The sequence below is a fragment of the Melanotaenia boesemani genome, chromosome 13 (genome assembly GCF_017639745.1).
Source record: "Melanotaenia boesemani isolate fMelBoe1 chromosome 13, fMelBoe1.pri, whole genome shotgun sequence".
Taxonomy (NCBI): domain Eukaryota; kingdom Metazoa; phylum Chordata; class Actinopteri; order Atheriniformes; family Melanotaeniidae; genus Melanotaenia; species Melanotaenia boesemani.
In genome coordinates this window covers 8,941,304-8,951,129 of record NC_055694.1, presented here as the reverse complement: position 1 = coordinate 8,951,129, position 9,826 = coordinate 8,941,304, and the positions used below count along the sequence as shown (strand labels likewise).

Here is a 9,826-nt window from a genome sequence, read left to right as displayed (position 1 = left end):
CACCAGCATAAGTGTAAATTAATACAACAAAATTCCAAACACAGCTGCTCTCATTCACATATTTTCAGTTTCTTTTATCAAACAGCAAAACATGTGTCACACTCTGCCTGTGACCTTCCGCCTGCTCTTTGGCTCTGCCACTCCCTCTCATCAGCTCAACCATTTCCACCTGCTGGCGCCACCTTCTAATTACACTCATCAGTGCCGCTGTCTCACTCACCATTTGCCAGATTGTTGTTGCTTCCATGCCTGACTCTCCAGCGCTTGTTCCCAGACTGATTCCCTGTTGCCGACCCTGCCTGTTCCTGACCATTGCCTCGCATCTCAGCCCTGTCCTGGATCTGTGTCTGAAGTCCCTGACTCCGATCCTGCTTGTTTCTGACCTTGCCTCATGTCTTTGACCGGTTTCAGTATCTGGATTGACCTAAACCATGTTCTGAAAGGAGCAAACAATCACAGTGAGTCTCACTTTCTTAAATTTTATCATCTTATCTCCTGGAATTCTGCTCACTCACCAGTTCTGTCTCCTTGTAGTCATTTGCATTGGACCAGAGGAAACAAGTCTACCTGGTAAGTGGGTGACAGGAGTTTGAGTCCACCTGTGTCTCCGCAGCAGATATAGACCAATCTACCTGATTCTTCTGAAAATTATAATAACTTTTTTTTTTTCTTACCCCAATTTATTATGTGTTGCATTTGGGTCCTCACCATCCCTGTTACATGTCAGGAATTGACTGGAAAAAGTCTTGTAGACTCTTGGCTGCTTAAAACATTTCCATTTTTACTAGTCCCTTTTAATCCAATAAAATCCTAATTTTAATCACAGCATGTAACAAAATCACCATTCAGGTTACTGAAAGACATCAATTTTGTTTCTCTTCTTCATACAGCCCACAGCTGGAATATTTTGAACAAAAACCTGGTTACTGTGAGTGTGTACTGGGATAAAGATGATTGTCCAGTTAAATGCATGAGCAACACCTTGACTCAAGTGTGCATGTAGCTGCCAGTTAGTGTATAACAAGACAGGCAAATGCAGTCAAACATAATTTTGTGTCCATTCAGCCAATATGAAGTGCTTTTTGAACCAACCCGTTCTCTTCTAACAAACATGGTTTTGGTTTCTAGACCTCAAACACAGGTCTTATGATTTTGCTTCTAATGCATCCACTTGCCTCCTTTTTGTTTTTCAGGAATAATTTTTCTGCATAACAGAGCCTGTTTTTTCTGAGCATCTGTTAGTGTACAGTATTTCACACTTCTGGAAAAGAACAAGAGGCAACCAGTCTCTCAATTCTCTGAACTTCATCCAGAGTTTGTGTGTAAATGGCTGCTGTTTTCACAACAACACTGCACGCTGGGACAAAACGATCTCAACCTCAGATAAAATGGTGTAACAAAACAGTTTGGCACAGAGACTTGCCTCCAACAAGCCTGAAATGATATAGTTACCTCTGGTCTGCCTCGCAGCACAGCCGCTAAAATGGACCAAAGACCTATGGAGTAGAGAGGGCAGGTATCTAAATGACTTCACCCTCTGTTGGCTCTGGTGTTTGTTTTCACTTGTAATCGGACACAGTAAGGAGTTCATTTGATAAACTTTCTACAGCTGGTCAATATCCTTTATCTGTTCTTCTGTTTTTACGACAGGAAGTCTTGAATACAGAGAAAAGTGGGGAATTGATTTTATTGTATCTTTTCTTCATTCATTTTGTCAAACTGAGAGTTGATTGGCACTGAGGGATGGAAGAGCACCAGGAGTTCCCGGGTGCAAAAGTGAGTCATCCATCCTCAGTACCTGGAAGAAAGAAGAGGGGGGCATGGTGTCGTTCCACCTGCCTGCTGAATAAATCAACGCTTAGTCATTCTGCAGCTGCAGTCCAATTAACCAAAGGGGGACCTGTGAATGCCGTACTTGGTATGATTAATTACACAGTGCTGACAAATACGCTCTGCAGCCCACAATATCCAAAGGGCAAACACTGATACTTTTCTTTGCAGATTGCAGCTTCCGTTGAAGTATTTGTTCACTCTGCATGTACATTATTATTATTGGGACTTTTACCATTTTGCTGACATACTGCAACTAATTGTGGCTATATCCAATGCTCTGTCCACATTTGAAAGTGTTAGAAACTCTTTCACACTCATAAAAAAAACTTCATGAATACAAACATATATATATATATATAATATTCCATGGATATATATCAAAGCTTACAGATCATGATTAATCATGATTAATCACATTTGCAACTAAGTCTGAAATGTACCAGTTTTTATTGCAAGCCAACGGATGCAATAAGTCTTATTACCATGTTCGAGATCATACTGCAGAATTCATACAGCATATCTCACCAACCATCTACACATTATCTCATGGTGATAATATCTGTCATTAAACCACCAGATGTTGACAAATTAAATTTAACAGCTGATATTGATAAAGAAACTCTGATAAACTGATGATCTGGCTAAAACACAAAGGTCTTCATTTGTGCCCTCTTTTCCTGGCCGGTGCTCCTGCCTGGTCCTCTTCAAAACTTTTCTAGACCTGCTCCTGCATAGCTGAATTTGTCCTTACCACCACCTGTCACCTACTGCGTTTGAAAAGGGTCCTGCCAAAACTGTAATCACGATCAATTAATTTGTAAGCTGTGATTAATCTGATTAAAAACTTTAATAATTTGACAGCAATGTTAGAGGGAGTAGCAGCTAGTGCTGCTAATCAAATGCAGCCCGATTAATTGATCATCAGCAGGGGGTGAGCAACTCTATAAACGCTAAGGTTTTGATATTTTGCTGGTTTGGAGCATTCTAGGGTGTTTAAAACACAGTGCCAAGGAGGAAAGACATCAACAATGATGAAAAAAACAACAACAAAAAAAAAAAGAACAAAACAAAAAACAAACAATAAAAACAGATTGTTACTGCCCATCAATCTGGAAAGGGTTATTAGACCTGAAGTGGCTAAGTCTACACCAAAAGCCACTGAGGGGCTGTTCGTACAGGCATTGATGCACTCGCTATGATACCATCTTGGCTTCCGTTTGACTGATGAATAAAAGAGTGCAAACTTCATCAGCTTACTTTACTTGAAGATTTATTAGTCACTCCAACAGTCTTACAGTTCTCTGGCAATAATCCACAGTACAGATCTATCTTCATTGTATATTTCAATAGCAACACAAAACTAGCAGGAGTACAAGCAAATATAAGTGATAGTGGTCAAAAACCCTGATAACCCTGATAGATGGTGACTACCTACATGGTGCCATCAATTAACTCTTTAGGGACACCTACTGGAACAATTGAGAACCTTACAAATGGCTCATAAGATCATTTCCAGACAATTTAGTCATTCTTAAGTGATAAATATTATTCACAAGTGGAAAACAGTGAAGAGATGGTTGGCAGTCTTCCCAGGAGCATCCCTGCAACTTGACCCCAAAACTGTGGAATGCTCAGATAAACCACAAAACCCCCAAGAGTTCCATCTCAGACTCACAGTACATCACAGGCTTCAGCATAAATATTACTATGCTATGAGACTAACTATGACTTGTTTTAGAAGGGTTGCAGGAGAGTCTTTTAGCTAATAGAACATGGCTGCCCCATTATGTTTGCAAAACTGCATCTGAACAAACCACAAGACTTCTGGAACAATGCCATTCAGACAGATGAGACTAAAGTGGAGATGTTTGGCCACAATACACTTCTGGTAAAGTCAAACCTACATGTTGACACAAACCCCTCAAATCAATGGTCAAATATGCTCAAGAATTGGTTTTATTATGCAGCAACAGGACCAACAATTTGAATGAACCATGATTTCAATGAATGAATAAATGAATCCCAGCAAATTTATAGCAGAATGGCTAAAAAAAGTACAGAATAAAGATGTCAAAGTCCAGATCTCAGCCTCAGTGAAATACTGTGGAAAGACCTTAGGTGAGCTGTATACTCATTTTTTCGCCATGACTTGTTGCCTTAGCAAGCAAGACTTTAACTTATTAGATTAGCAAATATGCCCAAGGAAATAATTTAGGTGTCATTATATCCTTTATCATGGCCCATGACAAAGTTCTAGTTCTCACCCATTTCACCTCATTTAAATGGTGCCTTTAATTTAACATAAACGACAGAGAAGAAGGTGAAAGGAAAAGGTTAATGGGACTGACACAAAGGGCAGACAACAGAGGCAGTCTAGCCTTTAGTGTCACATCCTACTCACATCACAGCCCATACAAGGAGACAATTAGACCTGGTCAGTAATTAGCCAACCCCTGTGGCTGGGCTCTGGTCTTAACTTTCTCAGGGGATTAAAGCCTTTTTCAAGACAACTGCTGGTGATAACTTCCATCCTTCTGTCAATGATATGTTTCACACACTGACGTTTTGACCTCAGCCAAATCAAATGGAAAGGTCACAGAGGATGTAACAAATGAGAGTGGAGAGAAAGGGAAGACAAGCGAGGGAGCCCACGACTGCAGGAGGTTTGATCATGAGAGAGAGACTGCCACTCAGTTTACACTGCAGCACCAAAGATCACCGGCCTCATCTTTGTTTTCCTATTAACTGGCATGTGTGGTTAGTTTTAGTTTAGATTCCTGTTTCAAATAAAATTCACAAAAGGCTTTTATTACAAGTTAAACATGATAGTTTATATAAATAATGGAACAATGAGGTCTGTTTTATGTAACTCAGCTCTTACCTGTGTCATTTCCCATCTACACTTCATATGCTTAGCTTGCTGGAAACACAAGCTGTTTTCACAAACCTTTTCAAGTCAGGAGCTGATGTGACAAAGGTGGCTCAGAAAGTGGCTCATTGTTGTGTCGCTGATTTATGAAGGGAACTACGGTAGACCTGGAATAGCTGTTAAAGAGGTAGCTATTCCCTGCACTATGCAAATTACTTTAAAACTTTATGGGGTGATAATATGTTTTGTTCACAGTTTGTCATCACGGCCACAATAGCTGAAAACTGTTCATGTAGGTTTTATGGTTTGTTATCTGAGGACAAGTCTTTGCAAAGATTAAATGATCAATGAAGGACAAATTGAGTCACAGTCAGTTAGCTTGCTTGAATAAACACAAACTAGCTAAACTTGCCCACCAGCACCATTAAAATATCTGTTACTCTCTCTTAATACTCTTAGTCTCAACTGTGCTGACATTCTCCAATATACTATGATATGAATGCTCCTCATCTTCTTTAATTTTCCTCCCATGTGCACTCTGCCTTTGCATTCACTGCACACAGAGTGCTGCAGGTACAGTGAGAGAGAAGCTAGCATCTAGCAGGATGCACAATAATGTCCAGGAAAACAAAACAACTTAAACATCAGGCAACCGCTACAGGAGGCAGGAAAAGGAAGACTGTATAATTAAAAAGTATACAATTAAAATTACACTTGACAAGGTAAAGAGACAAAGCAGAGTGAATTTTGGGATAGTTTTTCCCTGTTGCTCTGCTGAAACCAGGGGTCCAAGAACTGATACCAAAAGTGCTGACCTAACTATTTATTTATGTTGTGTTAGTAAATGACTGCTATCAAGGTCTCTGATGTTAATCCAAAGCTTCTTCGCTGATTTCCAGCTGATTGTGTGCATGCTCATATTTTAGTGGTATGGACTTGGAAGGAGCTCTGAGAGGACAGGATGGAAGTTTTTCTTTGGCTTTTTTGGAATACATTGTTAATGCGCTTTACTCTCAATATGTAGCTAATTTATGAGTTGTGGCTCATAAGATACCTTTTCCAGTATAAAATTTACAAATACAAAATAAATAAAATAAAATAAACAAATAAATTATGATAAAAATGCTTCATGAATGGATGTAAAGAATCAATCATAAATGCATATTAACCGAATGGCATTGAGGCAAGATTTTATTTTTACCATTTGTAACACAAGCTTCAAAAACCAGCAATGTATCCCAGCTTCTATTTCTACCAGACAAAAGAGCAGATGCACTAATTGCAGCTTGATAACACACAGAAATTCACCAAAATAACACTTAAAACACACAGAAACGTAATATTCAACACAGTAAATTCCAAATATGAAGTAAATGCAGGCAAAGATTTATAATATTAACTTACTTTTAAAATAATAAAAGTAACCAATGTCTGGATGAAAGATTCAATCTCTTTACCTAATATGTAAAACATTTTGACATTTTTCAAACAAATTAGATTTAAACAGATTTTCCCATAACATAACAGTCACAAAAAAAAGAAAGAAAAGAAAAGAAAAGAAAAGAAAAGAAAGAAGAGAAAGAAAGAAATTAAATGCATTTTTTATTTTGTCATGGTGTACATTTTATGACATATATATATAGTAAAACACAATTTTAGATCCTAAATGAAGAAATTTTTTTATAAACAGAAAAACAAGCTTTCCACGTTAAAATCCTGTGCTTCTTACTTGTTTTGTTGCATACTGACTTTCATTACAGTATGTGCATTACTGGGGTGTACATTCCTTGCAGTGTCCTGTGGCTAAGAAACCACACCTCACAAGTTTGTGTGCCAGCCTGGACAATCACATGACAGTTGTGTTTAAGTTACGGCACAGCGTCACACACCAGCAACTACTGGCAAAAAAGCCAAGAGGAAGTGAGTAAAAGAAAAAGTAAGATAGATGACAGGAGTGCCAAAGTGCAAAAATTTGGCAAAGTTAAGTAGTGCTGCTTCACGGATTTTCGTGAGCTAATAATTTATTGTGTCTCCTTGTAAATTGTAGCGATAAAACCTTGAACGCTGATGGAATATGTTTTTTCTCTGATGCAGCTCATTCATTACTTTTTTCCTCAATAATTTGTTATTACATTTTTATAACAATATTAACACCCTTTAACCTATTTAAGGAGTATCACAAATTCTGGCTTTCTACAAAGGTTAAGAACTTATCCAAAATAGTTTATTTATTTTTCAGAACCTAATAACTGTCAGTAATTTTGCTCTTTCTTTCTTATCATGTCAACAGATTTGCATTTTTAAAGGACTTTTGGGTTCTAGTGGCCCAAAAGTTTAAATTCATGACAGTACAATTGGAAAAAGACGGAACAAGTATGACTTGTTGGTAAGGGATACCAGGAGAAAGTCTCTTTTTTTCTAAAATGAACAGAATGATTTTGGTTTGCAAAGTTTAATAGAACAAACCACAAGACTTCCCGAACAATATGTTTTGGGATGACATGACCAAAGTGGTGATGTTTTGTTATAATGCACAGCAGAACATTGGGTAAAAACAAAACAGCATATCAGCACAAATTCCATGTAACTGTACAGCATGATGGTAGAGGGCTGATAATTTTGGCTTGCTTTGTACCCATGGGATCTCCTAACATTGCAGTCACGGAGTCGACCATGAACTCATATATGCCATATAGATATGGCAAAGTATTCTACAGTCAAATGTGAGGCTATCTGCCTGAAAGCTAAAGCTAGGCTAAAATTGGGTCACAAGTACAGCAGCAAATCTCCAACAGAGTGGCTGAAAAAGACAAGAATCAAGATGTTGCAATGACCCATCAAAAGTCTGCACTTAAACCAGCATTAAATGCTAATGTGGGAGCTTAACATATCATATAACATAGCTTATCATATTCTTAACATATACAGTTTCTTAATATTTTAAGAAATTGAGGGAGAAGTCCTTTTAGCAAGGCTAGCATCTGCGCTATCTTGGCACAGGTGCTAACCTCAGTCCACAGTCGCCATAGAAAAGATCACTGCATATATTAATCCAACAAGATAGCAGCATACAATCTGATGTGCCAAGCTAAAAACTTTGCTTCTCTCAGTTCACACTAAAACAATTGGAGTCTGAAAATTTTCACCCTTGAAGGTGTTTTTCACAATGTTTGCTTTTAGTGCCCACAACCTGTGCTCATGTGTAGGGGTAAAAGCGAGAAAAATCTGTATTTTGCTGAATAAATGAGAAATTCAGATAAGTTATAAATAACAAACTCATTGTTTATCCAGGTGAACTCTGATTAAACCAAACATCCCCATTAAAAAAATTAATCCATATATTTTCTTTGATAAATATCCTACAGGTTTCCCTCTTAAATTTCACTTATTTTGAAGGTTTATTCATGGAATATCAACACACTTTTAATTGTTTTAATCTACAGGAAGATTGAAGAGTCTTCCTTAACACTGAAACTGTAAAGGTCGGTAAGGTTTGATGGGCAGATGAAGAATTCCACAATCATAAAAAGTTGTATGCGAAAGGTTCAGTGTATTCTTAGCATGTTTAGGTCAAGCCAAAGTTTATTATTATAGTACATATTTAGATATAAACATACTAGTACATAATAGTACATGTTTGCTCATTGATGGGATACAGCATTCTTATGGTAACCTCATTTTTAAAAAAAAGATTATTATTATTATTATTATTATTATTATTATTATTACAGTTCATTAATATACCCATGAAGACTATTTATTTATTTATTTTCTGGAGCTGGCCATTGTTAATCCACTATAAGGAAGATCACTTTCATGTGTAAATATTTTGTGGCCTCATCACAGGTTTTTCTCCCACACGATGCAGGTTTGTCTGCTATAAAACATATTGTGTAGTTGTGCTGTGATTGTTGCTGCTTCTGAGGATTAAAACCAAACACGACTTATCCTGCACGATGCGACTGTAAAAGCGGTTTGGTAGCTTTTTCCAGATAGGGTGTCTCACTGTATAACAATGACTCTTGGCTGCAGCTGCAAACATTTTTCTGAACTGGATTACATTCATACAATGCATGCAAGGCAACATTCTCATCCTAGATAAACTGTGGCAACGGATAAAAGAGAGGATGGAGGGAAAAAACATCACTGAGGGCAGATGTAGCACTTCATTGTTTTTCAGAGTGAAATATGGTCTAAATATGGTATTGTAGAGAATACATTTTTATATTAATACTTTGAGACAAAGGCTCATTTAGATGTTTTCCCTGTCTTTTTTTCATTTACTTTTATGGCATGAAAAAATTCATTAAATGTATTAAAAACAGATTAAAGTGGGAACAGTAAATAAATGTTTATTTCATAACACCCAGAAACACAATTCAAAATACAGTACATGTCATAAAAAGCAAGTAAATGTGATATATATATATATATATATATATACAGTGTGTGTGTGTGTGTGTGTGCGTATAATTCAATCATTATTTAATCAAACAACTCATGAAGATCAGTTCTTATTTACTATGCTGAAAGTATTTTAGCAGCACTGTTACCCTTTAAATTCTAAATAGGCAAACAGCTACCCAAAATACTTCTAGTGTAACATAACGGGATGTCACTAAAATATTATAGTGTTATTATTATTATTGTTGATTTTGTACTAGATGTTCCTTGTTTAAAAGTAGGAATAAGTAAGTATTTGAAATGTAATTCATTTTACAGGAAGTTGGGCTTTAAGTTTAAAGAATTAGATTGTGAGTTAAATGTGCTTAAATAGCAGAAAAGACTGTGGATGTTACTGGTTTTAAATAAAGGTCTGCAACACAAATGTGGGCCTTTGCTGCTACGGTATCAGTCTGAAACACAGTATTAACTGCAATATTTTCCTTGACCACAGGTGCAGTTGCAGAGCAGATGGCTTAGCAGTGATATACAAAAGATTTAATGTCCCTAATTGTTCTTTTTATTTTTTTTTTAAGTCAGTGCTCACGTTTTTAATAATACAACTTTTCTTTGCTTTATCTGTGTTTATGCTCTTTTGAAACCTGGCTAATGTTTTCAGACACACTTGACAGATTGCAAAGTCACCCTTTAAGCTGCATCTGCTGTCAGCCTTAAAGGTTA

General features: G+C 36.9%; 1 long non-coding RNA gene across 1 annotated transcript; it reads left to right on the top strand.

The window, feature by feature from the left end:
• The first annotated feature begins 202 nt into the window (after window positions 1–202).
• On the top strand, window positions 203–943 carry LOC121651527. Its single transcript, XR_006012446.1, has 3 exons — window positions 203–458; window positions 535–570; window positions 891–943. It is a non-coding gene; the product is annotated as an uncharacterized LOC121651527 (long non-coding RNA).
• The last annotated feature ends 8,883 nt before the right edge of the window (window positions 944–9,826 follow it).